The sequence below is a fragment of the Salvelinus namaycush genome, chromosome 20, assembly GCF_016432855.1.
Source record: "Salvelinus namaycush isolate Seneca chromosome 20, SaNama_1.0, whole genome shotgun sequence".
Classification (NCBI taxonomy): domain Eukaryota; kingdom Metazoa; phylum Chordata; class Actinopteri; order Salmoniformes; family Salmonidae; genus Salvelinus; species Salvelinus namaycush.
In genome coordinates, this window is record NC_052326.1 from 35,054,405 (window position 1) to 35,068,373 (window position 13,969).

The window sequence follows — 13,969 nt, forward strand, 5'->3', positions numbered from 1 at the left end:
ATAAATTGTCTTTTAGTAGGCTACATGCTTCAGAGGGAGGTAGCCTATAAAACACTGGCAGGCAGACACTGGAAGAAGTTTCGGAGTGACAGAGGGAGGGCTTTGTATAGGCACTTGACTGCATTTTTTTGTGGGACTGGTAAAAAAATGCCCAGAATGTAAAATAACATTATTAACAATATTCCCATGCTTTTAAAATAACAGTTGAGCTTACTTTTATTTACTCCAAGCAGAGATGGGACTCATGAAAGTGTATTTTATTAGGCATTAATCAAGCAAAAACATATTTATTTTTTATTGTGACAAGCCATCAATAAGATTCAAACCTATAATATTCTGTTAGTACACTGCGCCACCAGGATGGAGCTAGCATGACCAGTTTTTTATGCATACAAAGCTGTTCATTTTAGTCTATTCAAACAGACACCATTTCAAAGGAAAAAGCACTCATTAAGATCAGCTGTGTCCATTTAGTGGGTGCGGCCAAAACACCTGAACACACTTAACAAGATAGAGGATAGAGTTTTGTTGATGCTAAGAACAGAATGTATGTTTTTAAATAACATTCTTAAAACAATTCTATTAAACTTTTCTTGTGGTTTTAAGACTTAACAACACTGCTATAAGACTTAACAACACTGCTAGCTCAGTTTGGGTTAACTGTCTTGAACTCCAAGCAAAGATGCCTAAACATTAATCATGCAAACACATTCCTATTTTATTGTGGCACGGCGCCAGTAAGATTCAAACCTATGATCTTCTGTTCACTATTCATGGAATAACTCCACTGAGCCACCAGGATGGAGCTAGCATTCCATGTAAAAAAAAAAACTGAAACAAAGCTGTTCATTTTAGTCTATTCAAAACACACCCCATTTCAATGGAAACAAGCACTCATTAAGATCAGGTGTGGCCAACACAGGTGGGATCAGGTGCAGCCAACACACCTGAACATGCTTAACAAGACAGAGGCTAGAGAGTGTTTTGTTGTTAGAAAGTTCTTTGAATGTTACTAATGTTTTCTTGAGGTTTTTATGGAAAGATTTCTTAATGTTCTGAGAACATGACTTTAAATAGAATCATGAGGAAACATGCAGAAAACGTTATGCTGAAGTACTGAAATTTCCACAGAAAAACGTTGTTTCTTAACGTTCTCTGAACATTCTGAGAACATGACTTTAAAAAGAACCATGAGGAAACCTGTATGAAACGTTATGCTGAAGTACTGAAATTCCCCCGAAGAACATTGTTTCTTAACGTTCTCTGAACTATTTGAGAACATTCTCAATGTGAAACCAGTTGGAGAACACTCCAAGAACATTTAAAAAATGTTTATGAAATGTAACCATGTTTGAACTTTTAGGAAACGTTCTGTTAAAGTAATGAAATACCAAAGTTGTGGGAAGGTTGTATGCAAAAATAACCATAGGACAACTACGCTCTTACCAAGCTCTAAGAAACATATAGTTCTCAGAATGTTATGCACTAGCAAAGGATCACTAACCCTGTCTCAAAGGATCACTATCCCTGTCTCAAAGGATCACTATCCCCGTCTCAAAGGATCACTATCCCCGTCTCAAAGGATCACTATCCCCGTCTCAAAGGATCACTATCCCCGTCTCAAAGGATCACTATCCCCGTCTCAAAGGATCACTATCCCTGTCTCAAAGGATCACTAACCCAGTCTCAAAGGATCACTAACCCCGTCTCAAAGGATCACTAACCCCGTCTCAAAGGATCACTAACCCTGTCTCAAAGATGTCAATTCTCTCAAAAATGTTCTATGGAATTGTTTGTTTCTTTAATGCTATGTTTATTAAATTCACTGGAATAATAGACAACACGCAAAAAATACACACACTCAGAGATACAAATACGGTTGGCCCATATACAGTAAGAAACATTATTTTGAGTGGCACCATAGAATGTTTCTGACACCTACACCTACCGGTCTACATTGGCTGTGTGCAAAGCGTGTGATAGGAGCATGTTGGTTGCATGCACCAGGTGTCAATAGACAACATCACTACTGTATTGCAAGGAAGGGCTTCTCCAGATTCCCCCTGGAAAGTGAGCTTGTAAAAATGTCCAGTGCATCAAGGGAGGTGTGTAAGAAGATTTGCATGTTGTTTGCATTGCTGTTTGCATGGCAAAGACCAATGTTTGACTTGGATCCTGCTAATATAGAACTGAACCATGTACTGACACCTACCTAGTGCATAGGACAGGGTGGTGTTAAGAGTAGGTAAACAGTGTCACACACAGTTTAGAGAAAGAGGTGAATAGAGAGATGCAAGGAGAGAAAAAGGGTAAGAGGTCAAACAATGAGGAGGAAAGAAACTTAAAGGATTAAGCAATGGCTGAAAATAAGAGAGGGTGATGAAAAGGATGAAAGGAGAAAAGTAAAGGAAATGCACTACGGGAGAGTGAACGTGGGAGAAGATGAAGGGGAGTAAATAGAACAATAGAAAGGAGAAAGAGAAGGAGAGATGGCGGGGTAGTGGAGAGGCAGACGGATGGAAAGCTGGACAGACAGACAGATGGGCAGCTAGGTGTGGCCAATAGTGCTGAGTGGGGTTGATCTCTCTCAATCCTCTTGGCTCGCTGTCTGTGTGTGCCCACCATCGGGCCACTGGCAGGGTGGCAGCATGAGCGTGGTCAGCCTGGGTGGCAGCCCTATTGAGGGGCAGTGTGATGGACACAATGCAAGCGACAGACTTGCTGCATCAACAGCATCCCCCATTCCTGTTTTGTTTTGCTGCAGTGTGCCATTTATAAACCATAAATACCCCCCCCCCCCCCCCCCGGCCCCTAGTGCCTGCTCGCCAGGCCTCCACACTCACACGCCCTCATACAGAGAGAGAAAGACAGAAATAAAGAAAAGAAAGAACAAGGAAAAACGAAGAGAGTGTGCCTCGTACGTGGTGCAGTGAAGCACAAGCCATCCAGGTAAAAACAGATCCCTCTCTTTCCTCTCTGTCTGTTGTCTTGTGCTGCCAACAACTCTTGCTGTTTTCAAGTATCCCTATTTATTGCTCTCCATAACCCTGTGTGCACTGTTGTTTTACCTGGAATTGAATATGTGTGAATGTATCAAATGCGATAGTGGAAAAGAATATGTAATATAGTGAGATCCAAAAGAATTGGGACAGTGACACATTTTGGGAGTTTGGCTCTGTACTCCAGCACTTTGGAAATAGAAATTATACAATGACTATGAGGCTAAATTGCAGACTGTCAGCTTTAATTGTAGGGTATTTTCATCCATATAGGGTGAACCGTTTAGAAATTACAGCACTTTTTGTGAATAGTCCCGCCCATTTTAGGGGACCAAAAGTATTGGGACAAATTCACTTATGTGTAATAAAGTAGTAAAAAGTGAAATATTTGGTCCAATATTCATAGCACGCAATAAATGTGAATAAACATTTGTTGGAAACATTTTCTGTTTGTTTTGGTTGTGTTTCAGATGATTTTGTGCCCAATAGAAATGAATGGTAAATAATGTATTGTGTCATTTTGGAGTCACTTTTATTGAAATAGGAATAGAATATCTTTCTTAACGCTTCAACATTAATGTGGATGCTACCATGATTATGGATAATCCTGAAGTGTTTAGAAACAGATTCTATAGTTATTTACAATACAAGTGACTCCAAAATGACAATACATTATTGGAGTATTTGTGCATGCAAAAACTACAGTATTTGATTGCACTCAAATGCCAAACGTGGTACTGGACAACGCCAGAGGCTTGCTGATCTTATTGGCCAGACCTTAAGTGACCACGGCACAGACCACCTCTGAGTTAGCTGTTATAGTCCCTGTTGGAGGGAGGGTGCTATGCTGCCATTGTGTTAAGTGACTGACTGTGTTTGGGAATGTTTTGGAATGCAGAGGTAAAATGTCAGAGCAGCAGGGTGCACCGGAGCAGCTAGCAGCTGGGAAGAGCCAAGGAGGGGCAGGAGCCACCTATGTATGGTGAACTTGCAAGGTGGGTGTTAGGCAGAAGCTAATCCTAGAACTGTAACTTTGGGGAAACTTCACCCAGAGCTACAAGGTCACTGGACTTTAAAAAAAATATTGTAATATCCTAGTGTTCCCAGGGTCCCACTTTTATGAAGGGTCACTGATACTATGTATTTACAATGAAATAAGCAAGTACAGAACAATTACACTGCACTATACAGCACATTGTTACATTAGAACTGTGCAACTTGTAGGCCTATGCAGTTTGTGCTAATGTTAAAGTTGTTGTTGTAAAAAGGGCTTTATAAATACATTTGATTGATTGATTGTTTATCTTATTTTACACTATGTATTATTACTTACTTAACACTGACCTGGCTTGCCTTGCAGGTGGTGGTGTTTGAGTTCGAGAATTTCCGTGGGAAGAAGGTGGCACTGTCTGCAGAGTGTAAGGATGTGATTGAGAAGGAATGTGAGAAGGTGGGATCTGTCATTGTGGAATCTGGACCGTAAGTGTCAATGATTTTGATTTCCTACATTTCCCATGATGCCTCATTCTTAGCCACTTACTCCACTACTCCCAGCCTCTTATGACACTGACTGCCCATATTTAATTCAACCTCAGTCTCTAGACAATTAATTACATTCCTATTGAAATACATACAGTATATACATTTCGATCACATTTACAGTTTTTATCAATTACCTTTAATTTACTATCTCACAACTACCATTATTTACAAACAATTGGTAAAGTGCAATTACGTTTGTGTTCTCAGCTGGGTGGCGTTTGAGTGCCAGGCATTTGGCGGGGAGCAGTTTGTCCTGGAGAAGGGCGAGTATCCTCGTTGGAGCACCTGGACCAACAGCCAGACTAACAACTGCCTGCTGTCCTTCAGGCCACTCCGAGTGGTCAGTATGTCCCTGGAACTATAATTACAATCAGAATCAACTTTATTCACAAAACATATTTACATGTTTCAGGAATTTGACCTGGTGAAACGCTGTACAATAAACAGAATATACAGAGAGAATATAGACCAAATAATTTACACATAATCTACATACAGTATATAAGGATGTTAGCCTACTGACCTTAGCAACCCACAGTGGACAGGCATCCAGCTGTCATAAGATAAGACTGTCAAGCTATATATAGTCTCTCTAGACAGACGGTTTGCATCTGGCAATGTATCAATGCTCCAGCTAAAATGTCTGTACAAGTTGGACATCAGTTGGGACAGAGACACGGGTGGATTTAGTTATTTGGAGGCCCCAGGCAGAGGCGGATTTTTAGCCCTGCCTACCGACACGTGTGATTTATTGGGAGAGTTGTCTGTATAAAAAAAAAGAAGTAAATTCAATAAAGAATTTTTTTTTTATAATCTTTTGAAATGTCAGAGAGAAGCCAACAAAGACAACATCCACCCCAGACCTGTTGCCTATAGGCTTATATTGCTCCAAGGTTGGCGATATCTGAGACTAGTCAAGCTAAAGGGTATAGACCAAAAAGTTATTCTGTCTATAAATAGCCAACTTATTTCTAAGTAGGGTTGTCAACTCTCCCAGTTTGGCCTGAAGTCTCCCGGAACTGGCCTTTACCTACTGGTGGATGGTGATGTTGAAGGACTTTTATAATCTTGCATAATAAACTTGCAAGTTTGGTTCAATCTACAGTAGCTTCCATCTTTCAAACTAAACACCAACTAAATAGCAGTGTGGAAAACAAGGCATAACCACAACCTGTTCTGATCTGTGTTTCTCCAGGACAGTGCAGATCACAAGCTCCACCTGTTTGACAAACCAGGTTACGCAGGGAGGAAGATGGAGATTGTGGACGACGACATTCCCAGTCTGTGGGTCCATGGCTTCCAGGACTGTGTGGCCAGTGTAAAGGCTCTGAATGGAACATAAGTTCAACACCTCTACATATAATTGAGGTCAGGAATACAGTATCTCTCTACAGCTAGGTTACTGCAAGGTTATCTATCATGCAAGTGTGTTTATGACTGTATGTTCCTCTTCCCCTATCCTCCATAGGTGGGTGGGCTACATGTTCCCAGGCTACAGGGGCCGCCAGTATGTCTTTGAGCTTGGAGATTACAAGCACTGGAACGACTGGGGAGCCACGGCGCCTCAGATCCAGTCCGTCCGGCGAGTGCGCGACATGCAGTGGCACAAAAGGGGCTGCTTCACCGCCCCTGCCCCGCCACCTGCCCCCACTCCTGCACCCAACCCCACACCCCCACCCCCTGCCACCGCTGGCACCAGCTGAAAGACAGTGGCTGTGGCCCCAGGCTCCCTAAGAAGCCAACCCCGGGCCCCCCAACCATCCAGGGCTCCACTGAGCCTCTCCTCATCACAGAGGGCCACCAAGAAACGACGAACTCGCAAGTGAAGTGACCATCACTGACTTACCTATGTGTCTGGAGTGGAAATAAAGGCTCTGACCCTGATTTGGTTTGATCCAACTGGATGAGAGTGTATTGTTTTTGTCTAACAGGCCCTCTTATTGAGATGCTCTGAAAACAACTGAGGTTGTTAGAATAATATTATTTAGTGTGTCAACGCCATACAATAGCAGAAATATTATTTGGTTTAAAGTACTTTTTTACAATATACTGTAGCCCCATTATTAGAATGGATGTAGGGTAAAACACTGACCAGCAGATGGTAATATGAAACCAGAAGACATCAATCTGCATGGGAAGTTGAGACGAGTGTCGAGGAGAGGTCAAAGACTAATTAAAACATTCATGTTTATCACCATTTAAAAAAGTATACACATTCACCCAATAAACTTCAGGTAGACTACGAGACATTCCATTGTGAGGAGGGGTTAGGGCAGGGATGGGAAACTACAGTCAGAGAGGAAGAGACCAAACTCGGCGGAAATTCTGTCTCCATCCATCAGGTGGCATTTTTTTCCGTTTCGCCCCACCAAGCTAGGAAATCTTGTATGGAGGTCAATGAGTGTCGAATTTGGTCAACAACAAAAAATGAATGGCTTATTTTCTACTTGAGGTTTATTTAATCAAGTATACGTTTTGTGTAATGCTTAAGTTGTTAAAAGTGTACTGATATAAGTAGGACATGTGACATCCCAGCAACTTTGAGAAAAGAATATTTATATCGGAGTTGTCTCGAGATGGCTATGCATATTCATGGCATGAGGCTGGTAGCATAGCGTCTCTCTCCATTGAATACAGGCGGTTGACGTCAACAACCCTCATTGAATATTCAAAAAAGGATTACAATAATGAGATGTATCCACCAATCCAAAGAAAGGATAGCCGTGCCGCTTTGTGGACAACGACTCCCATTGTTAGATCGGAGAGACATGTATCTTGTCAGTATATCCATAATCTTTGCTAGAGTCCTGGGGCCCAGAGTGGTGTCACACTTTCCCCCCTATCCCTAGCAAACACAGCTGATGAAACTAATTGCATTCTAAACTGAAGATCATGATTAGTTGATTATTGGAGTCAGCTGTGTTAGATGGGGAAAAAGTGTGACCCCAAACAGGCCCCAGAGGCAGGGGCGTTTCAAAGATTTGAAGACATTGGGAGCTTAGCCCAAAGCCAGTAGAGGGGTCCGGAGGCAAAGGAATTTCAACAGCTAAATTCATACGTTTGGTGCACTTTGAGATGAACATTGAGAGATTAGCTCTTTTTAGGTAACTTGCACTTTCCTACCTGCCACAGCAGACACTGACAGTAGTGTCTGGGGATACTGGGATAACTTAACTTTGTTTGGGCCGTTGTAGTGACGACCCGTCATTCAGGGCAAGTGGGGCAGAGCTTAAAACCTTTCTAGCTCAGGGGTTCCGCTAGCGGAACACCCACAACATTCCACTGAAAAAGCAGCGCGTGAAATTCAAAAATATTTTTTGCCGAAATATTTAACTTTCACACATTAACAAGTCCAATACAGCTAATGAAAGATAAACATCTTGTTAATCTACCCATGGTGTCGGATTTAAAAAATGATTTACAGTGAAAGCACAACATATGATTATGTTAGGTCAGAGCCAAGTCACAAACACACACAGCCATTTTTTCAGCCAACAATTGGAGTTAGAAAAAGCAGAAATATAGTTAAAATGAATCACTAACCTTTGATTATCTTCATCAGATGACAGTCATAGGACATCATGTTATACATGTATTGTGTGTTTTGTTCGATAATGTGCATATATATATAAAACAAATCTCAGTTTACATTGGCGCGTTACGTGCAGTAATGTTTTGATTCCAAAACATCCGGTGATTTTGCAGAAATACTCATAATAAACATTGATAAAAGATGCAAGTGTTATTCACAGAATTAAAGATAAACTTATCCTCTATGCAACCGCTGTGTCAGATTTTTTTTAAACTTTACGGAAAAAGAATAATCTGAGAACGGCGCAGGTGGGAAGAGTTAGCCAAATTATTTCAACAATTAGCGTCATCCGGCTGGTGTGTGACCTGACGGACTCTGGATGGCCTATTGCTGGAGCTAGTTAGGGGTAATAAACTATATAATGTAAATGAAACAATATTTTAAACATTAAATGCTTTCACTATTTGTGTATGAATTTCTACAGTTTATAGTTGGTTTGAAGTCATTGAAATTTGGAGCTATTGGAATTTTAACGTATTGTCCCATCTACATTGTATAATTTACAGACGGTCCCTAACGTGTCCTATAGGGATATCCAAAGTCAAGCCAAATTTACCACATGCATTATGATCGGGTAGCTTGCAGTTACACTTCGAATTATTGAAAACTTGTGTGCCGCCAGCTGTTGCTAAGAATATAAGAATATAAAGAGACATGAGCCAAAACATTTTACCTGTAAAATGGAATAAGACCACATTAACCAGGTTTTATCCAACCTTTTTATGCGAGAAAAGTACAAATGTCCCGACAGGGCTGATGGTAACAGCACATTTGTCAGTAAAGTTTACAAAGGTCGACAAATCAAAATACGCTAGACAAGGTGGAAACTTTGTGTCAGTAAAATGTATTATGCGAGAAAAAGTGCTGGAAATGCTTTTATGTGCAAATATTGATATAATATCCATCATATCGAAGTAAACTTGGAGTCACTCAATGACATGGTGCGTGGTCCTCCCACCACGACTCGGGAAAGCATGCAGTTTATTAGACTACAGATTAAATAAATTATGGGCTTGATGAGTTTGATGCTCCTTTCCAATGAATATTGAGGGTCTCATTCTGTTGACATGATGATCCATGCTTGGCTGCCGTTTGATAAATTAAAATGATTTTGCTCTTTTGTCCATAATAACCTCATAATTTAGCCTATACCCGCACTGTATCTGCAAGCTGTTGGTTAGAGAGCACATGCCAATACCAGAGTTGGTACATTCGCTATATAAACGCACCATTTGTTTGTTAGAAAACCATCAGTAGAGTTGAAAATGCGATGAAAACCCATTTAACTTGTATTTTTGTTATTCGGTACATGGGAATTTAACCGCAAAGTTATTTTTATGTGCACTACAACATCACCCACAGCATTTTATCCACAACAAGTCAATTTTTTATTTTTATTTATTTATTTCACCTTTATTTAACCAGGTAGGCAAGTTCAGAACAAGTTCTCATTTACAATTGCGACCTGGCAATTTGATGGAAACACATCTCTGCTGGGAAAATGTGCATATTGTTTTTATGCTGATTTTAGAATATTTGCATGAAAATCTGTTGCCAATGGTATTTTGGCATTTTATTAGGATCCCCATTAGCTGTTGCAAAAGCAGCAGCTACTCTTCCTGGGGTCCACACAAAACATGAAACAATACAGAATGACATAATACAGAACATCATTCACAAGTACAGCTCAAGGACAGAACTACATACATTTTTAAAAAGGCACACGTAGCCTACATATCAATGCATACACACAAACTATCTAGATGAAATAGGGGAGAAGCATTGTGCCGCAAGGTGTTGCTTTATCTGTTTTTAAAACCAGGTTTGCTGTTTAATTGAGCAATATGAGATGGAAGGAAGTTCCATGCAATAAGGGCTCTATATAATACTGTACGCTTTCTTGAATTTGTTCTGGATTTGGGGACTATGAAAAGACCCCTGGTGGCATGTCTGGTGGGATAAATGTGTGTGTCAGAGCTGTGTGTGTAAGTTGACTATGCAAACAATTTGGGATTTTCCCACATGGGATGGAAACCTAGCTTCTAATTAATTTCATTTTGTCAGTTCTACCAGCTAATGTGTGATTTTTAGATTACATAACATTTGAGGACACAATTTAAGGGCCTATGTACAGGTAACTGACAATAATGGAAACACTTGAGTAGATGAGGGATACAAAGTATATTAAAAGAGGTGCTTCCACACAGGTGTGGTTTCTGAGTTAATTAAGCAATTAACATCCCATCATGCTAAGGGTCATGCATAAAAATGCCCAGGTGCCCATTATTTTGGCTACCATGGCTAGAAGAAAGTGCAGAGATTTTGAAAGAGGGGTCTCAAAGGAGCATAGGGGGTTTAAAGGGTGTGTGTGTTTCTGTCACCATATCTCCACCCAATTGAACACTTAAGGGAGATTCTGGAGCGGCACCTGAGACAGTGTTTTTCCACCACCATCAACAAAACACCAAATTATGGAATTTCTCATGAAAGAATGGTGCCACATCCCTCCAATAGAGTTCCAGACACTTGTAGAATCTATGTCAAGGCGCTTTGAAGCTGTTCTGGTGGTACGTGACCCAATACCCTATTTAGACACTATGTTGGTGTTTCCTTTATTTTGGCAGTTACCTGTATTTTCAACGTTTTGTTCACCTACAATCTAACCACAAAGCTGGCCATCTTTTCCACTCTCTTTCTGGCTGCCCTCCCCCTTCCCTTCTAAGTTAAAGTTAGTTTATTTGTCATATATACATGAGTACACAGTGGAATGAAATGCTTAATTGCAGGTTAACCTCTCGATAATGTAACAACAATAGAACAAGTTAGTAGCTAAGTGAATAGAAAGAATGATACAAAAACTAAATGAAATAATTTCACAGATTTAATGACCAGTTATTATTTTTATTTTTTTACAAAGTCAAGCATGAGTCAAACATGAGTCAAGCATGTTTACCTGTAAAATGGAATAGGTTATAAGACCTTGTTGATTCATTTTATTTAGTCAGTTCTACCACCTCAACATTGCCCATTTTAAACAGGGTTAGAATATCAAGTTGTACTTTTAAATAACTCTGACTGACACCCAATAGCATAAGGATGCTGAACACTAATGCTAGCTCATTAGCATTAGCCAACCCTTATGCTGAGGGAGACTAGCAACCCTGCACAAACCTGTGGCTAACTCTGCTGCACTTTGACTTTCTGTATGTTCTGCCCTCTCCACCTCATTGACTGCTGCCTCCTCTTGCTCAACGTGCTTGCTTTTTTTGCCTCTTTCGGAAGAAGTTCTGAATATCCATATATGCTTTGTGCAATGCTGCAGACTCTGACTGAGTGACAGGCATTTTGTTGAGTGATGATTTTGACGTCTAACCGGTGCTGTAGGGGTGGGGTCAAAGGGATGTGAGCGGTCGACTGCGTTGTGAAATCTCGACCAATCACAGCAGGCTCCACGTCTCCAGGGGCTTCTTGTAGTGCCCGGTACAGCCTAGCGCAGTATATTATATTGTTTATTTTTGTCATAAAAATGTGTCGCTAAAACATTTGTTTTAAATACTACATAGCGAAGGTGAGGTGTGGTTATGGAAACTCATATCAGACTGAAATGTATTAATGTATTTCAAAATGTTAAATAAAAAACATCAAAAGGTTCAGGGCTGGACCAAAAACATCTGGGGCTGAAACCCAGGACCACTGCCCAAGTACTGGAGTTGCCCATCCCTTGGTTAAGGTTTCTTCTGGACAGGGTCTAACTATACTGGCCCAATAAGCATATGCCCTAGAAATATCCCTTATTAGGACTGTCGTTAGGGCGTTCAACATTGGTGCTGGTGTCCTGGGTTGGAGACCCGCGAGGGTAGTCGCCCTATTCTCACATTCTTAGCAATATATGTTAATATCATTATTTTGTAACAGTTATGACACACCCGTCTAATTAGTTTGTCAATGACACGTTTGTTCTACATTGTATATGTGGTGTAGATTTTAAAAAGACGATAGTTCCCTTTAAGATGCTCAGCTATATAGAATAAATAAATACTGATAATATATTAGGTAGTGGAAATGTGGTCATAATTTGTGCTCAAGGGGAAATCCTACAGGTTCCCATATTTCAATGGGAAAGTCATTTTACTTTGATCAGATAGGTGTGTTGTAACTGTTGCCAAATAAAGTATGTGAGAGTACTGTGATTCCCCTAGCGGGTCCGGAACCGAGGCCACCAGCACCAATGACGAATGCCCTAATCACTGTCCCAATAAGGAATATCTCTAGGACATGTGCTTATTGGGCCAGTATAATAAGGCCCTGTCCTGTCCAGAAAAAAACATACCCACTCCTCCCCAGTAGTGTTGGGGAGAAAGGAATTACACTAGAAATTTAACTCCATTTTGCAGTAGCTTGGTGGTAGTTGAACTAAATTCAAATCTTGGTAGTGTCTTCAGTAGGTCATTACTTTTTTGCCATGAAACGGGGTAGCTACTGGAACTACACACTACTTTTTTTTAGGTTGGAAAGAATTTAAATTTATTTTGGCAACAGACCTGCCTAATTCTCAATTGAAGCATATGTTTTGTGTTTAATAGACAAAATTACACATTCTGTTAACTTCTAACTCCAAACTGACCTGACCTGCAATTTGTAGTCTATTGATATTTCAAATTTAGATAGTGAAAAATTATCCTAAGTAGTTTGGATGTTGTGAACTACCTTTTCAAAGTAACTTTAGTTCAGTAAACTATACTTTTTCTTGTGGGTAGCTTTAGCGTAGTATAACTTATTACAGTGTAAAGTAATTGGTAGCTTGGTAAACTATAGTTTCAGAGTAGCTTCCCTAACACTGCTCACTAGACACTTGTGAAAATGTGAAATAACTTGATAGGTGTAATTTTTTAAGCAATAGGATGAATGCACTTTGAAGTAAATCTCAGCCTTTTTTAAAGTACACTCAAGAAACTACTATACTGAACAAAAATATAAACGCAACATGCAGCAATTCCAAAGACTTGACTGAGTGACAGTTCATAGTAGGAAATGTCAATTGAAATAAATAAATTAGGCCATAATCTATGGATTTCACATAACTGGGAATACAGATATGCATCGGTCACAGATACCTTAAAAAGGAAGGGGCGTGGATCAGAAAACCAGTCAGTAGCTGGTGTGACCACCATTTGCCTAATGCAACTCGACACATCTCCTTTGCATAGAGTTGATCAGGCTGTTGATTCTGGCCTGTGGAATGTTGTCCCACTCCTCTTCAATGTCTGTGCGAAGTTGCTTGATATTGGCGGGAACTAGAACACGCCGTCGCTCCAAAGCATCCCAAACATGCTCAATTGGTGACATGTCTAATGAGTATGCAGACCATATTTTCCGCTTCCAGGAATTTTCTACAGATCCTTGCCAATTGGGGTCGTGCATTATCGTGCTAAAAGATGAGGTGACGGAGGCGGATGAATGGCACAACAATAGGCCTCAGGATCTCGTCACGGTATCTCTGTGCATTCAAATTGCTATCGATAAAATGCAATTGTGATCGTTGTCCGTAGCTTACGCCTGCCCATACCATAACCCCATCGCCACCATGGGGCAGTCTGTTCACAACGTTGACATCAGCAAACCGCTCGCCCACATGACGCCATATATGTGGTCTGAGATTGAGAGGCCAGTTGGACGTACTGCCAAATTCTCTAAAACGACGTTGGAGGCAGCTTATGGCAATAGCTCTGGTGGACATTCCTGCATGTCTGGTGGACATTCCTCCCTCAAAACTTGAGACATCTGTGGCATTGTGTTGTGTGACAACTGCACATTTTAGATTGGCCTTTTATAGTCT

At 40.5% G+C, this 13,969-nt stretch overlaps 1 pseudogene; it reads left to right on the forward strand.

Moving 5' to 3' along the window:
• Positions 1–3,475: 3,475 nt before the first annotated feature.
• LOC120064598 lies at positions 3,476–6,416 on the forward strand (annotated as a pseudogene).
• The last annotated feature ends 7,553 nt before the right edge of the window (positions 6,417–13,969 follow it).